Source organism: Bos grunniens, chromosome 21, assembly GCF_055505025.1.
Source record: "Bos grunniens cultivar Pamir isolate PY7600 chromosome 21, Bosgru_T2T1.0, whole genome shotgun sequence".
NCBI classification, from domain to species: Eukaryota; Metazoa; Chordata; class Mammalia; order Artiodactyla; family Bovidae; genus Bos; species Bos grunniens.
Window position 1 is genome coordinate 21,702,219 of NC_141185.1, and position 26,032 is coordinate 21,728,250.

Consider the following 26,032-nt stretch of genomic DNA (forward strand, 5'->3'; position numbering starts at 1 on the left):
TCAAGAGTCTTCTGCAGCACCCCAATTCGAAAGCATCAGTTCTTCAGTGCTCAGCCTTCGTTATGGTCCACCTCTCACATCCATACATGACTACTGGAAAAACCATAGCTTTGACTATATGGACCTTTGTTGGCCAAGTGATGTCTCTGCTTTTTAATATGCTCTCTAGTTTTGTCATAGCTTTCCTCTGAAGGAGAAAGTATCTTTTAATTTCATGGCTGCATTCATGGTCTGCAGTGATTTTGGAGCTTGGGAAAATAATACCTGTCACTTTTTATTTGTCTGCCACTTACTTATTTATTGTCACTGAAAAATAACATTTTTCCCCTTCTCATTTGCCATGAAGTGATGGGATCAGATGCCATGATTTTAGTTATTAGATGTCTCCAAAGGTATGCCTCATGTAGGCCCACAAATCAGCCTATTTGCTGCCATATGACATCTGCTTTGTGCTGCCCTGGTGCCCCCTGTCCATGCCTACTCCCTACAAAAGTGTTTTTGCTGCTGCCAATCATGAGATGCCAGTGCCTATGCTGAGAGTGCTCCCTTTGTATGCTTCCAAAGCCACTGCTTTCTTGGAGTGGTAAACATTGCTGTTAATATTTTTCACTTTTTAATTTTATTGAAGTATGGTTGATTTACAATGCTGTGTTAATTTCTGCTGTATGGCAAAGTGACTCAGTTATACATGTATATTCTTTTCCATTGTGGTTCATCACAGGATGCTGAATATAGTTCCTGTGCTGTACTATAGGACCGTGCTGTTTATACATTCCGTATATAATAGTCTGTACCTGCTGGCACTTCTGGTTAGAGTGGCATCCTCTCCAACTCTGGGTCACACTTAGTCACTTTGACTCCAGTCCAGCTCTACTCGTGCCAGAGTCACAGAATCTCTCACCTTTTTCTCCAAAGGGACTCAGAGCCAACTCAAGAGAAGGGCCAGTGAGATTCTATCCCTTCCAGGGCCCTCATCTTTCTTCCAGCCCATCTCCAGTAGAACTCTTTCTTCCTATTTACAAAGCCAAAGCTCCCAAGTTTATTAGTAAAGATAACAGGTTGGAATGAGGGGAATGAAAAGGAAGAAACGAGACGTTGTTAATAATTTTTGAGCAAGGACTCAGACTGCCAGAATCACTGTTTCACAGACATTGTTAAGGATAGAGTGGCATTCTTTTTTTAAATTGAAGTATGGTTGATTTATAACATTAGATTAATTTCGTGTATACCACATAGTGATTTGATGGTTTTTTTTTTTTTTACATGACTGAGTGAATTCATTTTCACTTTCTTTCAAGAACTATAGATAATATTCTGAGTAAAGTCCTTTGAGCTGTTTTGCAGATACTTAAAACTCAAAGGGAAATTTGAGTTGATGTTTTTATAGATTATGGTCCGTGTAAAGTTATTATAAAATATTAGCTATATTCCCTGTGCTGTACACTACATCCTTGTACCTAATTTTATACCTAGTAGTTCATACCTTCAGTCCCTTTCCCCTATCTTTCCCCTCTCTCTACCCCTCTCCTCATTGGCAACAATTAGTTGGTTCTCTGTATTTGTTTCTATTTTGTTACATTCATTTATTTAATGTATTTTTTTTAGACTCCACATACAGGTGAAAACATACTGTATTTGCCTTTCTCTATCAGCCTTATTTCACTAAGAATAATATTTCATTATACATGTGTGTGTGTGTGTGTGTATTTATGTATTGCACAGCATCACCTTTATCCATTCATCTGGACATTTAGGTTGCTTATGTCATTAATGGACATTTAGGTTGCTTCCACATCTTGACTACTTTGCATAATGCTGCTGTGAACACTGGGGTGTATGTATCTTTCTGACTTCGTGTTTTCATTTTCTTTGGTTATTTACCTAGGAGTGGAATTGCTGGATGATATGGCAGTTCTGTGTTTAGCTGTTTGGGAAAGCCCCATAATGTTTTCCACAGTGGCTGCACCAGTTTACATCCCGGGGTGGTGTATTTCACTGGTGCTTCTCATGGCCAGCGGCACAGATATTGTGGAGTGCCCTGGGACATACTTTTGCAGCATCTCCTTTTAAACAAATATGCACCACGCCCTAATTCACCACTAAATACAAGGTCTGATGTAGGTCAAGACTGAAAACACAAGAAAGAAAGAGTTGCAGTTGCCTTTGTAGGAGAGAGCAGAGATTAGAGCTAGAGGCAGTGTGGACAACCGACTGCTCTGTCGGCCCACTTCAGATCTTCACTTTTCCCTTTGAATCATGCCTTCCTCTTGGATTTGTCTGTTATGTTACTGGTGCATTTAGTAGCTCCTCCTTTTCCTCTCTCCCAGTGCTACATTTTCCTCTCCAATAGAACCCGGAGCAGAGGGAGGCATGAGGTCAGCTGCTTAAGTCTTCTGGCCCAGTCCATAAGGCAGTGAAATACAGTGGCTAAAATCCTGGGTGCAGACTGTGTGGTTAATACATCCTAGTTTTTCCTCTCTGCCTTGACTTCCTTCTTTTTAAAACAGGGATTAAGAATCACAAGTACGTAATAGAGCCAAGTGAGAATCATATAAATTACTATGTGCACAGCAGTTAGAATAGAGTCAGGACGTAGGGAGCACCGGGCGTTTGCTGTTACTGTCAAGCCAGTTGTTTGGAGCAGCTGTGCAGTCTCATGTGGCGGAGACCACTCACCAGGGCCAGGCATTCCACAGACTCCAAGCGAAGTGAAAGTCGCTCAGTCGTGTCCGACTCTTTGCGACCCCATGGACTATCATGGAATTCTCCAGGCCAGAATACTGGAGTGGGTGGCCTTTCCCTTCTCCAGAGGATCTTCCCAACCCAGGGATCGAATCCAGGTCTCCTGCATTGCAGGCAGATTCTTTACCAGCTGAGCCACCAGGGAAGCCCAAGAATACTGGAGTGGGTAGCCTATCCCTTCTCCAGGGGAGCTTCCCGACCCAGGAATCGAACCGGAGTCTCCTGCATTGCAGGCAGATTCTGGACCACTGAGCTATCCGAGACAACACAAAAGCTAACGAAGGCCTTCTTTTAGGTGGAATCATTGAGGTCTTTACAAGGATGGCTATAGCTGATGGTGTGTAGGAGTGATTCTTGTGTTAGCACTTTTTTGTTACCTACTTGTGCCTGGACTTCCCTTGTAGTTCAGCTGGTAAAGAATCTGCCTGCAGTGCAGGAGGCCTGGGTTCCATCCCTGGGTTGGAAAGATCCCCTGGAGAAGGGAAAGGTTACCCACTCCAGTATTTTGGCCCACAGAATTCCATGGACTGTATAGTCCATGGGGTCACAAACAGTCGGACATGACTGAGCAATTTTCACTTCACTTCACTTACTTTTGATTAGAAACACAAATGATGATCAAGAACCCTTGCATTAATTTAATAACACCATGCTCTAATATTGCATAAACCAGATTAAAATATTCAGATTATATAAGTAAAAGAACATTTCCAGTCCTCCAAATTGTAATTTTGGTATGAAACACAAATTACCCAAGGCTTTGCCTATCTGCAGGTAAAAATGAAATTCACATCCATCATAAAATAATATTAACATAATATTATTATATATTTTAATACAAGGCTTCCCTGGTGGCTCAGTGGTAAAGAACCTGCCTGCCATTGCAGGAGATGTGGTTCGATCCATGGGTCAGGAAGATCCCCTGGAGAAGGAAATGGCAACCCACTTCAGGATTCTTGCCTGGAAAATCCAGTGGACAGAGGAGCCTGGCAAGCTACAGTCCAAGGGGTCACAAAAGAGTCAGATACGACTTAACGGCTAAACAACAATACAGCAACACAATAATAAAATAAAATGCATATGGATAATGTATGCACTACTGGTGGTGTAGCTCCACTTCTGTTAATTCCATGGAAGGTGTCTCATTTCAAGCATTTCTAGCCCACAGAGTGCCTCTCATGGACTTAGGAATAGGTCTCCTCAGGGTTTTCCACTTAATGTTTGCTACTCTGAGAGCATTTGAAGCACTGTGTCACCATTGTGCTGCCCTACTGGCCTTCCTGAAAGAGTAAATCCCTTCCAGGAACATTGTCTTTCTAGCAGTCCTTGTGATGGGTGAATAACATTCCCTTCCCCTGTCCCTGAGTGGAAGCCGCGCGGTGGTCGGAGGAGGACTGGTGAGAGGAGCCTGCATCCACAGAGGCGAGGCTGCTTTATGGCAGAGCAGTGGCGATACTCACGCTCAGTGGTGGCTCTCCCAAGGAACCTCTCCTAAGCCTATGAATTACATGCTGTATTCTGCTGGCTCTATTTTCTTCCCCTGTTTACCTCCATGCAACACAAATATTGAGCTCACTCAAGCCAGGGGTGAGGAAAAACCTGTAAAGACCCAAGAATGGACACCTAGGCTGTTCCTGTCCTTATGTCTAATTAAATGCTGCTGCATATCTCCAGTGTTAGAGTCAATACTAGCTCTTGAGTAGGCCCACTTAATGCCATCATTAATCCCAGGGGGAGATGTTGATGACAGAAAGACAGTTTCTCTTTTTCTTGACAGCCAATCTACATTTAATTTTTTCTTAATTTCTACTCATTCTGTTTAAAGTCATTGTGGTGTTTACAGTTTATGGAAAGAATGCTTATAAGCTGTTCTTTCCTTAGGCAAGCTAAATGATGTTAAATGATGTTATTTTTCACACAGACATCAATTCTTTTTTCCAGGTTACTTTTGATGTTCTCCTTGGAGCTTACGGCAGTCCGTGTATATTGAGGTAGACCTCAGTTTACAAAATAAATGTATTGCTGAAGATTGTGTTCAAAATTCTCAAATTAAATCCTACTGTTCTTTTGACTCATTCATAAAATTGGAATTGTGTTTCCCTGGGGGTGGAGGGAAATCCCATAAAGATCTTAATTAAAACTTTTGTTAGAGAAGGGGTGAGCATCAAGGGTACTTTTGTGCTGTATTACAATACTTCCTAGGTTGTTAGTCTCAGTGTTGGCTAATTTGAGGTTTCACAATAAAATTAGAGTGTCTAAACATTTTCCACAGCCTTTTGGCATAGCAGAAAAATACTGGCTACCTTTCTAAGCTAGCTGTAGTACATTTGCTCGTTTAGCAATCTTCGGCTTTTGGCCCAGGAGAGATGGTACCAAGAACCGCCCCTCCCCCACTTTTTTTTTAAACAATGCCAGTTAGACCTGATGAATACATTTTAGATTTTTGAGGATAGCTGGATATTAAATACCCTGGTTCCATTGCCTCCATGAGAATATTCTTTGTTTCTACTGTTGTTCTATTGTTGGATTCTGAAAGGTGATAACACAATAAGAAGACGATACTGCTGAGAGTTGAATAACATTTATTCATCAGTCCAGAGATGTGATTTTCCCTTAACTTTATTAATGTGGTTTTGGTAAATTTTACATCTAGCTGATTGATTTTTGTTACCAAGAGAATGTTTATTTCTCGCGTGTGTGTGTGTGTGTGTGTGTGTGTGAATAGAGAGGAAGTAACTATACACTCAGCTATAGACCGTAAGCAGACAGGAGCTAAATATAACAACTGATAAGAATGAGAGGAAATACTGTATTTAGAGAACATCCTTGCTGAAAGTGCTAGATGGAAATAAGAAAAACAAGTGGCTGTTACTTTCCTATAAATAACTTTCTAGTCACATTTCTCTTCTTGTCTAGCTTACTGTCCCACATCCACATTATTTTTTCTTTTCTTTTTTATTTTTTAGTGGCAGCCTGTGGAATCTTCTAGTTTTGGCATATGGGATGTTTAGCTGCAGCATGGGAATTCTGAGTTGTGGGATCTAGTTCCCTGACCAGTGATCAAATCCAGGACCCCTGTATCGAGAGCACGGAGTCTTAGCCACTTGAGCACCAGAGAAGTCCCTGTATTATCTTCTTTTTATTAATCATATTTTTCAGCTTTTCTGTCCTCTACCACATGCCTGACTTCCTCAACTTACAGTCTTTCTGAGGGCTGGTGGGTGTTAAGTTAGACATCATGCACTTTCTGCATTTTATGTTGACAGATTTTAACCACGTTTCTGAGTATGGTTGGCAACATTTAGCCTCTTCAAGGAATAAAATAGAAGGAACATGTTAAAGAGATGGCAAGAAGATGAAGGGATGACTGGGACTGGAGAGCAGAAAATGGGTGATAAAAATGAAAAGAAACAAGAAGTTCATATTAGTCAGTGTGAGAGTGACTCTGAATAGACATTCAGAAAGCTCAAAATAATCTCTCTTACCCAATTGCTGTGGGACTTGACATTCCATGGAGATAGATTGATCCTGTGGGTTCACTCCATAGGCATCCTAATTTTTTTTCATTGAATTATAGTTGGTTTATAATGTTGTTCCAATCTTTCAGATCAGATCAGATCAGTCGCTCAGTCATGTCTGACTCTTTGCGACCCCATGAACTGCAGCACACCAGGCCTCCCTGTCCATCACCAACTCCCGGAGTTCATCCAGACTCACGTCCATCGAGTCAGTGATGCCATCCAGCCATCTCATCCTCTGGCGTCCCCTTCTCCTCCTGCCCCCAATCCCTCCCAGCATCAGAGTCTTTTCCAATGAGTCAACTCTTCGCATGAGGTGGCCAAAGTACTGGAGTTTCAGCTTTAGCATCATTCCTTCCAAAGAAATCCCAGGGCTGATCTCCTTCAGAATGGACTGGTTCCAATCTCTACTGTATAGCAAAGTGACTCAGTTATACCTATATAGACATTTTAAAATATTTTTTTCCATTATGGTTTATCATAGGATATTGAATATAATTCCTTGTGCTGTACAGTAGGACCTTGCTGTTTATCCATCCTTTATATACTGGTTTACATCTGCTAATCCAAAACTCCCAGTGCTTTCCTCCCCCAGCCTCTCCCCTCCCCTTTGTGAACCGCAAGTCTGTTCTCTATGTCAGAGGCATCCTTATTTAAAATTTAAAATGCAAACATTCTTAACAGGTGTGGGCCCTTTCCAGAAAGTCTTCCATCATAAAATATATTTGAATACAAAGTCGCCTGTTAGGGTAATTATTCTCTCTTAGGTAGTTAGGATCTGGGCACTGAAGGAAATCAAGGTTTGAATAAAGTGACCTCATCTGGCCCACAGCTTTAAAAACCATCTGTGTGATGATGGCTCCCATTTCATATCTTCATTTCCAACCCTGAACTGTAGACTGCCTACTAGACGTCTTTATTTGGGTGTCGTAAATTAGTGTCTCAAACTCAGCAAGTTTGGGTCTGCCAAGAAGCAAATGCAGAGATGGGATTAGAGGTGTGATCCCCCTTACTGGGAAGAATGCCTGTGAGAAAAAGTAAGGGGTGGTTACTAGAGGAGAGTGGGAGACTCAGAGGAGTCTGGAAGAGTTGTCAGATCGAGATGCGGGGCTGCCCAGGTAGGGTTAGAGAGAAGGAAGAAAGTTTGGGTAGAAAGTCACAGACTTTGATACAATTCTAGGAAAATTTCTGCAAGGTTGCTGTGCAAAATTGGCTTCAGAGGAGTCCTGCATCTCTTATGAATGGGCATGACAGTATCCCTAAGAGTTATCAGCTGGGAGTAGTCGGGAGGAAGCGTGACCTTGATGCAGATTTGGTCTGGGGCTGGGCCGTCCATCAACACATGCCCTACACTTGGAGATCTGAGAGGCATGTTATTTTTTTTTTTTTGAGAGGCATGTTTTTATGGTTGCCACAAGTCCCTAGACAAGCTTTGAATTATTCCTCACATCTATCACTCCAGAAATTCTCCTTTCCCAATTTCTTCTTTCAGTCACTGTTGACTCAACTCCAGTAGCTACTTGTCAGCCCCACTATCATCTAGTCTAACATCTCAGATCAGATCAGATCAGTCACTCAGTCGTGTCTGACTCTTTGCGACCCCATGAATCGCAGCGCGCCAGGCCTCCCTGTCCATCACCAACTCCCCGAGTTCACTCAGACTCATGTCCATCGAGTCAGTGATGCCATCCAGCCATCTCATCCTCTGTCATCCCCTTCTCCTCCTGCCCCCAATCCCTCCCAGCATCAGAGTCTTTCCAATGAGTCAACTCTTCGCATGAGGTGGCCAAAGTACTGGAGTTTCAGCTTCAGCATCATTCCTTCCAAAGAAATCCCAGGGCTGATCTCCTTCAGAATGGACTGGTTGGATCTCCTTGCAGTCCAAGGGACTCTCAAGAGTCTTCTCCAACACCACAGTTCAAAAGCATCAATTCTTCAGTGCTCAGCCTTCTTCACAGTCCAACTCTCACATCCATACATGGCCACTGGAAAAACCATAGCCTTGACTAGATGGACCTTTGTTGGCAAAGTAATGTCTCTGCTTTTCAATATGCTATCTAGGTTGGTCGTAACTTTCCTTCCAAGGAGTAAGCGTCTTTTAATGTCATGGCTGCAATCACCATCTGCAGTGATTTTGGAGCCCAGAAAAATAAAGTCTGACACTGTTTCCCCATATATTTCCCATGAAGTGATGGGACCAGATGCCATGATCTTTGTTTTCTGAATGTTGAGCTTTAAGCCAACTTTTTCACTCTCCACTTTCACTTTCATCAGGAGGCTTTTGAGTTCCTCTTCACTTTCTGCCATAAGGGTGGTGTCATCTGCATATCTGAGGTGATTGATATTTCTCCCGGCAATCTTGATTCCAGCTTGTGTTTCTTCCAGTCCAGCGTTTCTCATGATGTACTCTGCATGTAAGTTAAATAAACAGGGTGACAATATACAGCCTTGACGAACTCCTTTTCCTATTTGGAACCAGTCTGTTGTTCCATGTCCAGTTCTAACTGTTGCTTCCTGACCTGCATACAAATTTCTCAAGAGGCAGATCAGGTGGTCTGGTATTCCCATCTCTCTCAGAATTTTCCACAGTTTGTTGTGATCCACACAGTCAAAGGCTTTGGCATAGTCAATAAAGCAGAAATAGATGTTTTTCTGGAACTCTCTTGCTTTTCCATGATCCAGCGGATGTTGGCAATTTGATCTCTGGTTCCTCTGCCTTTTCTAAAACCAGCTTGAACATCAGGAAGTTCACGGTTCATGTATTGCTGAAGCCTAGCTTGGAGAATTTTGAGCATTACTTTACTAGCGTGTGAGATGAGTGCAATTGTGCGGTAGTTTGAGCATTCTTTGGCATTGCCTTTCTTTGGGATTGGAATGAAAACTGACCTTTTCCAGTCCTGTGGTCACTGCTGAGTTTTCCAAATGTGCTGGCATATTGAGTGCAGCACTTTCACAGCATCATCTTTCAGGATTTGGAATAGTTCAACTGTAATTCCATCACCTCCACTAGCTTTGTTCATAGTGATGCTTTCTAAGGCCCACTTGACTTCACATTCCAGGATGTCTGGCTCTAGGTCAGTGATCACACCATCGTGTTTATATGGGTCATGAAGATCTTTTTTGTACAGTTCTTCTGTGTATTCTTGCCATCTCTTCTACCATCTCACTTCTGCTTTTATCCATGTCTCTTTTTCACAAAAAGCTGTGTTCCCTTGAAAATACAAATCATCTCATTACCCCTATGCTCAAAATGCCGTCATGGCTTCCCATCTGATTGATAATTGAGTTCAAATTCTCTGCCAAGAACTTTATTCTCTTTCAAGAACACAAACTCATCCTTGCCTCAGGGCCTTTGCACTTCCTGCTGCCTTGGCTTTGAAAGTTTTTTTCTCAGATATTCCCAGAGCTCATCCTTTCAGGTCTCTGCCCAAATGTTACCTGATCAGAGCATCCTTCTCTGGCCAGTTTATATTACTCAGGCTTCTTCCATTAAATTCAATACCATATATTTATCATTTTTTATTAATTGTCTGTTTCCCCTAATTAGAATGTAAGTGCTATGAGGGAAAAATCTTTATCTGTTTTATTTACAACTATTTCCTTAGCACCTGTCATAAATATATTTTAAGTAAATATTTATTGAGTGAATAAATACAGTTTTAAAATGTACCAAATTTGGACTATACTGACAATATATTGTTTCATAGTATTAAATTTTATAACCTACATTTATGTACTATATCATAAACATTTCATAAACATTTTCTAGTACTTTTAGCATTCTTCTACAGCATAGTATTCCAGTTTATGACTGCAGTTAATTACATTTTACGGATGTGCCATAATTTACTTAACTCCGATTATATCCAAAATTTTTGACTATTATGTGAATAATATTATAATGAACATCATTGCCCTTAAAATCAGTGGGGACATTGACTAAATGTATCTTGCTCATTATTCTATCCCTGATGCTGCTGCCAAGTTGCCTCGGTCGTGTCTGACTCTGTGCAACCCCATAGACGGCAGCCCACCGGGCTCTGCCGTCTCTGGGATTCTCCAGGCAAGAATACTGGAGTGGGTTGCCATTGCCTTCTCCAAATTCTATCCCTAGTGCCTGGCAAATACTTTTAATTGAGTGAATGTATAAATAAATATGTAGAAAATATTTGACTCATTTTGTTGTTTCTTAAGGTAAAAGCTTACAAGTTGAATCATTACTTTTTAAAAAATTGAGGTGTAGTTTATTTATAATATTACATAAGTTTCAGATGTACAATATAGTGATTAGCAATTTTTAGTTTGTAGTTTATAGTTATTATAAAATAACTACATTTGTAGTTATTATAAAAATAATAGTAGTTATTACTTATATTATTAATAATAGTTAATATTATAGTACACTAGAGTATTAATGATAGTAGTTATTATGATTAATAACTAATATTGGTAGTTATTATTAAAGTATCAGCTATATTCCCTGTGTTGTATCATATAGCCTTGTAGCATTTATTTAATTCATAGTTAGTTCAGACCTTTTAATCTCTTGTCTCTAATTTGCTCTTCCCTGCCTCTCTCTCCCACTGGTAACCACTAGTTTATTCTATATATTTGTGAGTCTGTTTCTTTTTTATTATATTTTGTAGTTTGTTTTATTTTTTAGATTCCACATATGAATGATAATATATAGTATTCATCTTTCTCTATCTGACTTATTTCACTAAGCATAATACCCTCCAGGTTGTTGCAAATGGCAGAATTTCCTTCTTTTTTATGACTGAGTAGTATTCCGTTGTGTGTGTGTGTGTATACATATATGCATCCAAAATGTGTGTGTATATGTATGTATGTGTATATATATGTATATATGTATGTATATAGTGTGTGTGTGTGTGTGTATATATATATATATATATACACACATTTTGGATATATATAGTATACACACACACACACACACACATTTTCTTTATGTATTTACCTGTTGACGGATGCTTAGGTTGCTTCCATATCTTGCCTGTTGATTGTAGAAAAGGCTATTATGAACTTGGGAATGCAAATGTCTTTTTGAGTTAGTTTATTTTCTTTGGATATATTCCAGAAGTGGAATTTCTGAATCATATGTTAGTTCTATTTCTAGTAAAATTCCCTCTTGAAGATGCTCACTTTATGTTTCCACCAGCAGATTATGAAGTGCTTACTATTTTGTCAAAAACATTCAACAAAGTAAAACATTTCCAATTTGACCAATGACAGATAGTATCTCATTTTAATTTACTCTCTTTCATTAAGAGAGAAGTTACATTTTTATCATAGATTTATTGACTATTTGCATTTCTACTTTAACAAAACACCTGTTCTTGTCCCTAGATATTTCAGATGTGGTGGAAAGTAGGGTTATGAGGCCTGGTTCTGCCATTCATTAACTGTCTTGTTTTCTTAAGTAACTTAGCTTACCTGAACTTCAACTTCTTAACCTTAATGTGGAAAAAATAGTGGTGTCTGTCTCCTGGGGCTTTCTGTGCAAGTTGGCAAGGGATCTGGGCTGGGGTTAGCCTCATGCTTATAGTGCTCTCCTTACTGTTAGGATGGCCCAGGGGAGTTGGTTGTAAAGGAAAAAAGTTTTTTTTCCTTAAGTTGTGGTAAGGAGTAACTGAGAAAAGGCATGTAAAATACACAGCACAGTTCATGGTTGCAGCCCTGTAGACTAGTCTGCCAGGCTTCTCTGTCCGTGGGATTCTCCAGGCAGGGATACTAGAGTGGGTTGTCATGCTATTCTCCAGGGGATCTTCCTGACCCAGGGATCAAACCCAAGTCTCCTGGGTCTCCTACCTTGCAGGCAGATTCTTTACCACTAGTGCCACCTGGGAAACCTTCCTGGTACAGAGTAAGTGCTAATAAATGGGAATTCCTGTGGCTGCTTTGCTTTGTCTCTGTTACACTGTGCTCTTCTGGGGGTGAGTAGCCATATTTCACAAATCATTGAAATCCTGGGGTCTCGTGGAGTGCCTGGGATACTAGTATATAGTAGAGCCTTAGCTACTCAATCAGTGTTTGTTGTAAGATAAAAGATTATATAAACTTTTGGTAACTGGGGGACTCTTGTCTTAGCTAATGTCTCTGTCTCCTGATTTAGCTCCTTGTTCATCTTGTCTTAGAGTATCTATCTCAGGTTTCCAGGCCTACTTGACCTCAGGTCAGCCAAGCTATGGCATAACAGTTTCATACTACTCAACAGACTTTTCAGACCTGATTTCTTCCTAGAGAGTTGTGGGCTGTTTATGAGTTGTTTATATGGAGAGTCAATAGAGATGTCATTTTGCCTGCTTTTTTTCCCATCCCATAGGTATTTCATTGCACATTGTTTCTCCATATCTAAGAATATCCTTACTATATTTATTTAATCACTTGGGGAACACCCAGGAGAAAGCAGAATTGCATTTCTCCATAAATAACCAAGGGAACTTTGATAACTGATGGCATTTTCTTTGCCCCTCCAGATATCCTTTAGAGAGATGCCTTAGAAAGATATATGATGAAGTGTGAATAAGATAGGAAAAAACCCAAAGACACTAAACGTGCTTTGGAAAATAAATCAGAGAAAGGACCTAAATTCATGAAATCAAATGTTCTATTAAAATATTTTTCTCTCCCTGATGCCATTACCCATTTAATTTCACTGTGCTGGTATGTTGGGGTTTCTAGAGGTCTCAGTTTAATTTAAGAATTTCTTATGGCACCAACCGCAAAAACAGAAAGCCCAGCTCAATGAATCCTTTGACTGCACTAATTATATTTATTAAGGCTGTGTTGAGACAGTGGTCAAGCTTCCTTTTGGGAAATAGTTACTTGATGGGAGATTTAACATTTTTAGTTGACATTCCTGAATTAACATAACTATGGCTAGAATCATTTTTCTTTTTTATCATTCTTTGCCATGCCTTACTTAGTCACTAAATGCTGTCTGCTCTGAGCAACCTTGATAGATGAGGCAACACGCTTGTAAATAACAGATATATTTGTAGTGCTTGCCAAGTAAGAAAGAAATGCGTCTTTGCATTTCAGTGTAATTGTAACAGATATCTGAATATTTAAAAACGTGGTTGATGTTGCAAATTAAGATTTTGGTCATTAAGATAAATTAAAATTTCTACCTAATCAGTTTATGATGTGGTAGTAAACAGTGTTCACATGGTGGCCCTCCTGACAAGCCACCAACCATCTGGAGAAAATGCAAACACCCCTCTCCAATTAATTGTTTGGATGTTTAAAAAAATGCAGTATAGAAATATTTGGTCTCCACAAAGGATAATAGACTCAGTAATAAGTAACATAACTCTAACACAGAAAATATAAACTCATTGTATGATAGTACAAAGATGAATCCAAGTCATTTGTGTCTTTATTTAGCTGGTTTATCTATAACATGACTGGTTTCAGAAAAGTTTTAAGAATATAAAGTTATATATTCAAACACCAGGATAAGATAGCTTTTTAAAAGTGAGAAAATAGAAGTAAAGGGAAAATATTATGCCTGGAAGTAGAACGTCTGGGCAAGAGGCACACGGTAAAAGTATGCTGTGCAGGTTGTTTTTTTTTTTTTTTGAGTGCTGAACTTTCTGGCAGCTAACAAATGGAAGGAAACATGATTAGTTACATGATTCACCATGTTCACAAGATGAAAACAAAACAGGTTGTGGAGAAATGTGACTATTCCTGAAATGGAGACCAATGAGAATATTCCTTAACTGATCCTCATGGGAGTACACTGCATAATCAGGGAACAGTATTTCACCTCCAAAATTATCCTTACGTTAAATACAGGGAGTCACTTCAAGGACAGATTCCTAAGTTGTCACTGCTGCTACTGCTACCACTGCTGCTAAGTTGCTTCAGTCGTGTCCGATCCCATAGACGGCAGCCCACCAGGCTCCCCTGTCCCTGGGATACTCCAGGCAAGAACACTGGAGTGGGTTGCCATTTCCTTCTCCAATGCGTGAAAGTGAAAAGTGAAAGTGAAGTCGCTCAGTCGTGTCTGACTCCTAGCAACCCCATGGACTGCAGCCTACCAGGCTCCTCCATCCGTGGGATTTTCCAGGCAAGAGTACTGGAGTGGGGTGCCATGGCCTTAAGCCAAAGGCATCATGCTAATATGCAAGGGAAGACCTGCAGTGTGTGTGCAGTGTATTCTGGAGGGATCTAGGGTCCTGAGGCCGCCAGAGGTTGTCTGTATGAGTGGGGAAGACACTCAGCTCTGTCTGTGATCATGCAGTGCTTCCTAAAAGAGAGGCTTACACTGAGTGTTGAAAGCAGAGTAGGGGCCACCCAAGGTAGACAGGCTGGTATGCTATTTTGTAACATGTTTAAATGATAATTTAATTTTGCTTCAGTTTTCTTTTATTATTTTAGGTAAAGATTTCTTTCAAAATGACTTTTGTTTTTCTCTTTTTGAAAATTTAAAAGACATGGTTTAAGAACATTTAAAAAGATGAAAGTTTAAAGAAGAAAATAAAAATCACCCAGAAATACAAATGATTAGTGATTCCTATATTGTTTGTTTTTTTGTTTGTGTATTATGTATGTACATATATGTGTTTCAAAATTGAGATCATACTGTATGTATGATTTTGTATGCTATGCTTTGTCACTTCAGTTGTGTCCGACTGTTTGTAACCCCATGAACTGTAGCCCACCAGGCTCCTCTGTCCATGGGATTCTCCAGGCAAGACTTCTGGAATGGTTTGTCATTTCCTTCTCCAAATATGTGATTTTGCATCCTTTTATATGTAACATTATATCTCTTCTTCAAGTACCTTTCTTTGAAAACTTCGGTGGTTTTTATTTTTTTCTAAGTAAAGGCATGCTGCAGTAAACATTCTAAAGCATAACTTTTTGAATAACTTCTGATTATTTACTTCAGATAGGTTTTCTAGATGTGAAATTATTGAGTTAAATAATAGAAATATTTGTAAATCAGTTGATAACTATTGGCAAATTGAAGCTGTTTCTGCTTTAGTCTATATAAGACTTTGTGCTTATATGTGTATTTTTCCTTTTGTTTTTTATTTTATATTGGAGAGTAGTTGATTTACAATGTTGTGTTAGTTTCAGGTGTATAGCAAAGTAATTTAGTTGTACATATACATATATCCAGTCAGTTTTTAGATTCTTTTCCCATGTAAGTTATTACAGAATATTGAATAGAGTTCCCTGTGCTATAAAGCAGGTCCTTATTGATTATCTATTTTATATAGAATAGTGTGTATATGTTAATCCAGACTCCTTCTTTATTGCTCCCCTCTCTTTTCCTCTTTTTTATTTTTAAGTCTGTGAGTCTGTTTCTATTTTGTAAGTAAGTTCATTTGTATCATTTTTTAGAGTCTTTTAATGATATATGATATTTGTCTAACTTTTCACTTAGTATGATAATCTCTAGGTCTATCACAGTTGCTGCAGTTGGCATTATTTCCTTCTTTTTATGGCTAAATAATATCCCCTTGTATGTATTTATCGCATCTTCTTTATCCATCCATCTGTTGATAGACATCTAGGTTGCTTCCATATCTTGGCTATTGTACACAGTGCTGCAATGAACATTTGGGTGCATGTATCTTTTAGAAGTATGGTTTTCTCCAGATATATGCCCAGGAATGGGATTCCTGTATCATATGGTACATATTATATATGTATGTGATTTTACTTGTTTACATATATGTCTTTGGGAGTTTATTTTATTCTTGTAATATCATGTGTTCATGGGAAATAGATGGGGAAACAGTGTCAGGCTTTATTTTTTGGGGCTCCAAAAATCACTGCAGATGGTGACTGCAGCCATGAAATTAAAAGACGCTTACTCCTTGGAAAGAAAGTGATGACCAAACTAGATAGCATATTCAAAAGCAGAGACATTACTTTGCCAACAAAGGTCCGTCTAGTTAAGGCTATGGTTTTTCCTGTGGTCATGTATGGATGTGAGAGTTGGACTGTGAAGAAAGCTGAGCGCCGAAGAATTGATGCTTTTGAACCGTGGTGTTGGAGAAGACTCTTGAGAGACCCTTGGACTGCAAGGAGATCCAACCAGTCCATTTTAAAGGAGATCAGTCCTGGATGTTCTTTGGAAGGACTGATGCTAAACTCCAATACTCTGGCCACCTCATGCAAAGAGTTGACTCATTGGAAAAGACTCTGATGCTGGGAGGGATTGGGGGCAGGAGGAGAAGGGGACGACAGAGGATGAGATGGCTGGATGGCATCACTGACTTGATGGACGTGAGTCTGAGTGAACTCCGGGAGTTGGTGATGGACAGGGAGGCCTGGCGAGCTGTGATTCATGGGTCGCCAAGAGTCGGACACGACTGAGCGACTGAAATGAACTGAACTGACTGGTTAGTAAAGTCACTTTTTTTTTTCAATAGAAGAGGAAACCTACATAGAGAACAAATGATTTGCCCGAAGTCACAGAAAGTATCTATGTGTTTTGCTCCAGGTGAGCCGAGTTTTGTTTTTCTTCTTCATTCTGCTTGAGTAGACATTACAATGGTATTTTAAAATATTGTTTTCTTCTTACATGGAAATCACAAGATGGCCTGGTGATTGATTTTGGTGTTTCTTTTTATTATTACCTTGTCTTCTAAATGGTAAAGTTATAAAAGTTATATTTATCTGCAAGATAAATTATCAAGGTAATCTAACAACAGCAATAGCAGTCTCTGCTGACTGTCCTGGAAGGATCCTAGCACATTTCAAGCATACTGTTGAGTGGCAGTAATGATGTAGCTTCATTTGGCAATCCCAGGTGGTGATATTCTTTATAAAAAGGAATGGTGAAATAAGGTAAATGCATGAATGGTTCAGCTAAATAAACATTTTCACCTCAAACACTGCATTGTCACAGCAGAGTCTGTTTATTCCCCTGCATTACTCTATTTCATAGAACTCCACAAATTTCATTCCAGTATTTTTGTGAAGGCACATATTGAAAGGAATATTTTGCTCCTTGGACATAATCAAAATGTGTGAGACGGCAGTGTCCTGAAGTCTGCCTGTAATACTTTCTTTGGTTCTGTGTCAGAGGCAGCTTCATAGGAGAGGCCAGTTCACGTGAGGCCCCCTGGTCCCCAGGTTCAGCGACACTCCTTGCTGCAAAGACAAGACAGACCGGGATTTGTGAGCCCGGGATTTAACACAAATGCAGCTGCACCTGAGAATCCTGCTCAGGACTTGAGGGTGGTAAATAGTGAAGTTTGCTTCTGCTGCTGTTGGTCACAAAAGGCTTTGAAGATGGGAATATTCAATGTCTATTTTTTTTTTTTTTTAATGAGGCTGTAGAAAAGGACTCAGATCTTAACTGAAAATGTGAATCAAAAGAGTCTTGGTCCATCAGAAGTTTATCACCTTGGAACAAAACACATTGCCATCTATAATATTGGGAATGCAGTGGCTTTCGATTTTAAAAGTCCTTCAGGGTACAATTTCTCTTAGTTCTCTATGCAAAGGTATTCCAGTCAGATAAGGGGGAGGGTCTGTTAAATGTACAAATTTAATTGTAACAATACATTTCTTTAGTTTATTAACACTTATACAATCAGCGTATCAGTAGATAAAAATCCATCTGGACTGTCTCTTTGGTCATGTGTAAATGGTATTAAAATACAGTATTTCTCCGAATGCAGACTTACTGGATAGCTTCCCAAAGGAAATATACAGCCCAGAGGTCTTAGTGTGTGAGCTCATTAGAGTGCGGCTCATTACCGTGGAGCTCAAAATACAGGACACATACAGGACATCTGTGCCTCGAGTCCATTACAGAGTTTTGGTCTGTCTTGTCTTTGCAGCAAGGGGTGTCGCTGAACCTGGTGATTACAGCTCAGTGAACTGCTGGTCTCTTCTTGTCCTTCCAGAAAGCTGTGCCCTAGAGTTGTGTGAAGCTGCCTGTTCACGCTCCAGGTCTGTTCAGCAATTAATACCAGTTTGTGTGAACTGATGTTCTACCTAGTTCATAAGAAGTTTGCCTTGTCCCCTCTCAGCAAGTTCTGCTTTCTTCTAGTAAAGCCTGGGGTTTCACATCTGGGCAGATCCACACATTTACTTTAATTTTGTTTCTGTATATATATTGATCCTTGCTTGTGGGAGTCAAGCCACTGTTTTATTAGGAAGAGGAAGCTTTTGTTTGAAAAAATAAATCCTCTGCCTTCAAGGAGGCCTCAACAAGATCTTGTTATTTTTTAAATAAGAATCTTTAACATAATTTTCTACTTTTTGCTTTGGTGCATCCTTGTTATTTTGCATTCATTGCTGCTATTGTCAACTTGGCAAAAATTTTCTAAGTATGTATAATGCTTGCTGGGTTTTGGAAGGTGGGTTGCTTCCTTTGGATAGCTGGTTATTTAATTAATAGAAGTAGAAAAGAATAACACGTGTATATTCATAATACTAACTGGAAGTTCATCTACATCAAAAGCTGGGTGACACTTTAAGTATTGTGAGAATTTAGAGATTGTACAGTGGGTGGAGCAGCTTGGAAAGAACATAGTGTGTGGGGTGAAGAACACACTGAGTGGTGTGAAGAAGCCATTTGATTAGGGTGGGGTGAGAATGGCGGGGATGTATATTGGGTAGTGGTGGGAAATATATATAGGGTTGGAGAGGCCTCAGTGCTGAGGTCAAAGAGTTCGGTTTTGATTTAAAAGTAATAGTAATATATATTATCATTTCTGAAATAGGAAGATGACATAATGGCCTTAGAAAGATTTATATGACAGTGTTGTATAAAAATAATTTATAGAGGGAGAATGTAAAGGGAGTGAAATTTTATAAAGTCATTATTCATCTATTTCATGCTCTTCCTAAAGGTGTCCTAATTTGCCCTTTGGTTTATTGTGTATTCTTAGGGTACAGATATTAAGCTTGTTGCTTGAGATTGTCCTTAATAATTGCCAAAGTTGATCTATAATGCTCTGCACTGATCAGCTTTTCAACACTGTGCTTGTGATATACCAATGTATTTTATTTTAAGGAGGGGCTCAAATCAGTAAAGAAACAGCCTGGAATGCAGGAGACCTGAGTTCAGTCCCTGGGTCTGGAAGATCCCCTGGAGGAGAAAATGGCAACCCACTCCAGTATTCTTGCCTGGAGAACTCCATGGACAGAGGAGTCTGGTGTGTTACAGTCCAGGGGCTCACAAAGAGTTGGACATGACTGAGTGACTGCTACTTCATTATTTTAAGGTGTCTTCAATAGATGGCTTACACTTGCTTTGTGAGTAGATGTGTAGAAGGTTCTGGAGCCATTTTGAAACTGTAAAAGTCAGAATAGGCTAAGTTTGCTGAAGTAACAAGCACCAAGCCAATCTCAGTGGCTTAACACCATAAAAGCATTTCTGGTAAATGTCTATTTATGCCGGCTATGGTGAGTCATTGCAGTAACTCAGTGAGGTCACTTGGAGCCCTTATCTTGCTATGTACTTCCGTACTTGCCAAGGCAGGAGAAGAGGAACTTGGAAAATTATGTACTGTTCCGTAAGGCTGGAGGGATGCAGCTAACTTGTAGTCACATTTCTTTGGCCCACGGAAATGACCTGGTTATACAAAACTTCAAAGTAGCAGAGAGTACTATGCCATCAAATGCCCTAAATAAACGAAAACAGGTTATGTGTTAACATCTGTAATGACCACCACAGATATATAACCTCTTTCAAAGCACTCATGAGCATTGAAAGACTAATATCTTTCAAATGAAATTATTTTACTGAGAGGTATTTCATCCACTTCTTAGGTCTATAGGCTCATAGGCCCAGAGAAAATTAGAATTTTAATATAAATGGAAAAGGTGACCCACAACATGGCTTGAATATGATTCTCCATTATGAACTGGTAAATATGAGAAGAGAGTGTAAAAACTTCTTGTCATGGAAGTTTAGTCGTAGACCACACTTGTGTTCTGTACATTTGAGGTCAGAAAGACCAGTATCTTTTGAATATAAACTTTAGATGATGAAGCAATTTAAATAGTGTATCAATTCATTTCAGTTCAGTTGCTCAGTCATGTCCAACTTTTTGCGACCCCATGGACTGCAGCACGCCAGGCCTCCCTGACATCATCAAACTCATGTCCATTGAGTCAGTGATACCATCTAACCATCTCATCCTCTGTCGTCCCCTTCTTCTCCTGCCCCCAATCTTTCCTAGCATCAGGGTCTTTTCAAATGAGTCAGCTCTTCGAATCAGGTGGCCAAAGTATTTCAGCTTCAACACCAGTCCTTCAAAGAAGTATCAGCTTCAGCATCAGTCCTTCCAGTGACTACCCAGGACTGATTTCATTTAGGATGGGCTGGTTGGATCTCCTTGCAGTCCAAGGGACTCTCAAGAGTCTTCTCCAACACCACAGTTCAAAAGCATCAATTCTTCGGCGCTCAGCTTTCTTCACAGTCCAACTCTCACATCCATACATGACCACTGGAAAAACCATAGCCTTGACTAGATGTACCTTTGTTGGCAAAGTAATGTCTCTGCTTTTTAATATGCTACCTAGGTTGGTCATAACTTTCTTCCAAGGAGCAAGCGTCTTTTTTTTTTTAATATAAATTTACTTCTTTTAATTGGAGGTTAATTAATTTACAATATTGTATTGGTTTTGCCATACATCAACATGATTCTACCACAGGTGTACATGTGTTCACCATCCCTCTGGGTCGTCCCAGTACACCAGCCCCAAGCATCCAGTATCATGCATCGAACTTGGACTGGTGATTCGTTTCATATATGATATTGTACATGTTTCAATGCCATTCTCCCAAATCATCCCACTTCTCCCTCTCCCATAGAGTCCAAAAGACTGTTCTATACATCTGTGTCTCTTTTGCTGTCTTGTATACAGGGTTATTGTTACCATCTTTCTAAATTCCATATATATGCATTAGTATACTGTATTGGTGTTTTTCTTTCTGGCTTACTTCACTCTGAATAATAGGCTCCAGTTTCATCCACCTCATTAGAACTGATTCAAATGTATTTTTTTAATGACTGAGTAATACTCCATTGTGTCTATGTATCACAGCTTTCTTATCCATTCATCTGCTGATGGACATCTAGGTTGCTTCCATGTCCTGGCTATTATAAACAGTGCTGCGATGAACATTGGGATACACGTGTCTCTTTCAATTCTGGTTTCCTCGGTGTGTATGCCCAGCAGTGGGATTTCTGGGTCGTAAGGCAGTTCTGTTTCCAGTTTTTTAAGGAATCTCCACACTGTTCTCCATAGTGGCTGTACTAGTTTGCATTCCCACCAACAGTGTAAGAGGGTTCCCTTTTCTCTACACCCTCTCTAGCATTTATTGCTTGTAGACTTTTGGATCGCAGCCATTCTGACTGGTGTGAAATGGTACCTCATAGTGGTTTTGATTTGCATTTCTCTGATAATGAGTGATGTGGAGCATCTTTTCATGAGTTTGTTAGCCATCTGTATGTCTTCTTTGGAGAAATGTATATTTAGTTCTTTGGCCCATTTTTTGACTGGGTCGTTTATTTTTCTGGAATTGAGCTGCAGGAGTTGCTTGTATATTTTTGAGATTAATTCTTTGTCTGTTGCTTCGTTTGCTATTATTTTCTCCCATTCTGAAGGCTGCCTTTTCACCTTGCTTATAGTTTCCTTTGTTGTACAGAAGCTTTTAAGTTTAATTAGGTCCCATTTGTTTATTTTTGCTTTTATTTCCAATATTCTGGGAGGTGGGTCATAGAGGATCCTGCTGTGATGTATGTCGGAGAGTGTTTTGCCTATGTTTTCCTCTAGGAGTTTTATAGTTTCTGGTCTTACGTTTAGATCTTTAATCCATTTTGAGTTTATTTTTGTGTATGGTGTTAGAAAGTGTTCTAGTTTCATTCTTTTACAAGTGGTTGACCGGTTTTCCCAGCACCTCTTGTTAAAGAGATTGTCTTTTCTCCATTGTATATTCTTGCCTCCTTTGTCAAAGATAAGGTGTCCATAGGTGCGTGGATTTATCTCTGGGCTTTCTATTTTGTTCCATTGATCTATATTTCTGTCTTTGTGCCAGTACCATACTGTCTTGATGACTGTGGCTTTGTAGTAGAGCCTGAAGTCAGGTAGGTTGATTCCTCCAGTTCCATTCTTCTTTCTCAAGATGGAGCAAAGGTCTTTTAATATCATGGCTTCAGTCTCCATCTGCAGCAGTTTTGGAGCCCGCCAAAATAAAGTAAGCCACTGTTTCCCCATCTATTTGCCATGAAGTGATGGGACCAGATGCAATGATCTTAGTTTTCTGAATGTTGAGCTTTAAGCCAACTTTTTCACTCTCCACTTTCACTTTCATCAAGAGGCTTTTGAGTTCTTCACTTTCTGCCATAAGTGTGGTGTCATCTGCATATCTGAGGTTGTTGATATTTCTCCCGGCAATCTTGATTCCCGTTTGTGTTTCTTCCAGCCCAGTGTTTCTCATGATGTACTCTGTATATAGCTTAAATAAGCAGGGTGACAACATACAGCCTTGATGTACTCCTTTCCCTATTTGAAACCAGTCTGTTGTTCCATGTCCAGTTCTAACTGTTGCTTCCTGACCTGCATACAGGTTTCTCAAGAGGCAGGTCAGGTGGTCTGGTATTCCTATCTCTTTCAGAATTTTCCACAGTTTGTTGTGATCCACACAGTCAAAGACTTTGGCATAATCAATAAAGCAGAAATAGATGTTTTTTCTGGAACTCTCTTGCTTTTTTGATGATCCAGCAGATGTTGGCAATTTGACCTCTGATTCCTCTGTCTTTTCTAAATCTAGTTTGAACATCTGGACATTCACAGTTCATGTGTTGATGAAGCCTGTATTGAAGAATTTTGAGCATTACTTTGCTAGTGTGTGAGATGAGTGCAATTGTGCAGTAGTTTGAGCATTCTTTGGCATTGCCTTTCTTTGGGATTGGAATGAAAAATGACCTTTTCCAGTCCCGTGGCCACTGTTGAGTTTTCAAAATTTGCTGTCATATTGAGTGCAGCACTTTCACAGCATCATCTTTTAGGATTTGAAATAGCTCACCTGGAATTCCATCACCTCCACTGGCTTTGTTCATAGTGATGCTTCCTAAGGCCCACTTGACTTCACATTCCAGGACGTCTGGCTCTAGGTGAGTGATCACACCATAGTGATTATCTGGGTCATGAAGCTCTTTTTGTACAGTTCTGTGTATTCTTGCCACCTCTTCTTAATATCTTCTGCTTCTGTTAGGTCCCTACCATTTCTGTCCTTTATTGAGCCCATCTTTGCATGAAATGTTGCCCTGGTATCTAATTTTGTTGAAGAGATCTCTAGTCTTCCCATTCCATTATTTTCCGCTATTTCTCTGCACTGATCACTGAGGAAGGCTTTCTTATTTCTCCTTGCTATTCTCTGGAATGGGTGTATCCTTCCTTTTCTCCTTTGCTTTTCATTTCTCTTCTTTTCACAGCTATTTGTAAGGCTTCCTCAGACAGCCATTTTCCTTTTTTGCATTTCTTTTTTTTGGGGATGGTCTTGATTCCTGTCTCCTGTACAATGTCAGGAACCTCCATCCATAGTTCATCAGGCACTCTGTCTATCAGATCTAGTCCCTTAAGTCTATTTCTCACTTCCACTGTATAATCAGAAGGGATTTGATTTAGGTCATACCTGAATGGTGTAGTGGTTTTCCCTACTTTCTTCAATTTAAGTCTGAATTTGGCAATAAGGAGTTCATGATCTGAGACACAGTCAGCTCCCAGTCTTGTTTTTGCTGACTGATTAGGGCTTCTCCATCTTTGGCTGCAAAGAATATAATCAGTCTGATTTCCGTGTTGGCCATCTGGTGATGTCCCTGTGTAGAGTCTTCTCTTGTGTTGTTGGAAGAGGGTGTTTGTTATGACCAGTGTGTTCTCTTGGCAAAACTCAATTTGTCTTTGCCCTGCTTTATTCTGTACTCCAAGGCCAAATTTGCCTGTTACTCCTGGTGTTTCTTGACTTCCTACTTTTGCATTCCTGTCCCCTATAATGAAAAGGACATCTTTTTTGGGTGTTATTTCTAGAAGGTCTTGTAGGTCTTCATAGAACCATTCAATCTCAGCTTCTTCAGCATTACTGATTGGGGCATAGACTTGGATTACCGTGATATTGAATGGTTTGCCTTGGAAACGAACAGAGATCATTCTGTCATTTTTGAGATTGCATCCAAGTACTGCATTTTGGACTTTTTATTGATTAAGATGGCTACTCCATTACTTCTAAGGGATTCCTGCCCACAGTAGTAGATATAATGGTCATCTGAGTTAAATTCACCCATTCCAGTTCATTTTAGTTCACTGATTCCTAGAATGTTGACGTTCACTCTTGCCATCTCCTATTTGACCACTTCCAATTTGCCTTGATTCATAGACCTAACATTCCAGGTTCCTATGCAATATTGCTCTTTACAGCATTGGACCTTACTTCTATCATCAGTCACATCCACAACTGGGTACTGTTTTTGCTTTGGCTCAGCCCCTTCATTGTTTCTGGAGATATTTCTCCACTGATCTCCAGTAGCATATTGGGTACTTACTGACCTGGGGAGTTCATCTTTCAGTGTCCTATCTTTTTGCCTTTTCATACTGTTCATGGGGTTCTCAAGGCAAGAATACTGAAGTGGTTTGCCATTCCCTTCTCCAGTGGACCACATTCTGTCAGACCTCTCCACCATGACCCATCTGTCTTGGTTGGCCCTACACGGCATGGCTTAGTTTCATTGAGTTAGACAAGGCTGTGGTCCGTGTGATCAGAATGACTAGTTTTCTGTGATTGTGGTTTCAGTCTGTCTGCCTTCTGATGCCCTCTCTCAGCGCCTGCTGTCTTACTGGGGTTTCTCTTACCTTGGACATGGGGTATCTCTTCATGGCTGCTTCAGCAAAGTGCAGCTGCTGCTCCTAACTTTGGATGTGGGGTAGCTCCTCTCAGCTGCTCCAGTGCCTTTCAGCTGCTGCTAGCCACTTAAATAGTGTATAAGTAATCATAAATATTTATTACATAAGCACATGCTATGTATGCCTACATACTTATATATTACCTAGTTAACAAGTGGAAAGAGAGTGATCAGTGGTGACTATGGCTTTCTGTATATTTAGCATATAGCCTGTATGATCTTGAGAGCATAGTATATGAATATTTAAAAATTTATTTATTAATTGGAGTATAATTGCTTTACAATATTTAGCATATGAATTTTTATTTTTATTTATTTATTTTTTTTACAACCGATCTATAAAAAACAGAAACAAAAACAATTAACTTACAGATACAGACAGATAGTTGCCAAAAATGGAGGACTTGGGGTAGGCAAAATGAGTAAAGATGATCAAACAGTAGAAACTTCCAGTTACACAGTAAGTCACGGAGATGTAATGTATAGCATGGGGACTATAATTAATAATACTATATTGAATATTTGAAAAGTGCTAAGAAAATAGATCTTAAAAGTTCTTATCATAAGAAACAACTGTGTAACTGTATGGTGATGGATGTTACCTAGACTTACTATGGTGGTCATTTCACAACACCTAACAAATATCAAATCACTCTGACATACATCTGAAACTAATACACTATGTTGATTATATTTCAATTAAAAATAAACAGCTCTTCCAGGACATAGAAGCAACCTAAATGTTCATCGACAGATGACTGGATAAAGAAGATATGGTGCCTAGAAAGAAAGAAAATCAAAGTCGCTCAGTCGCGTCCGACTCTTTGTGACCCCATGGACTATGGAATTCTCCAGGCCAGATAC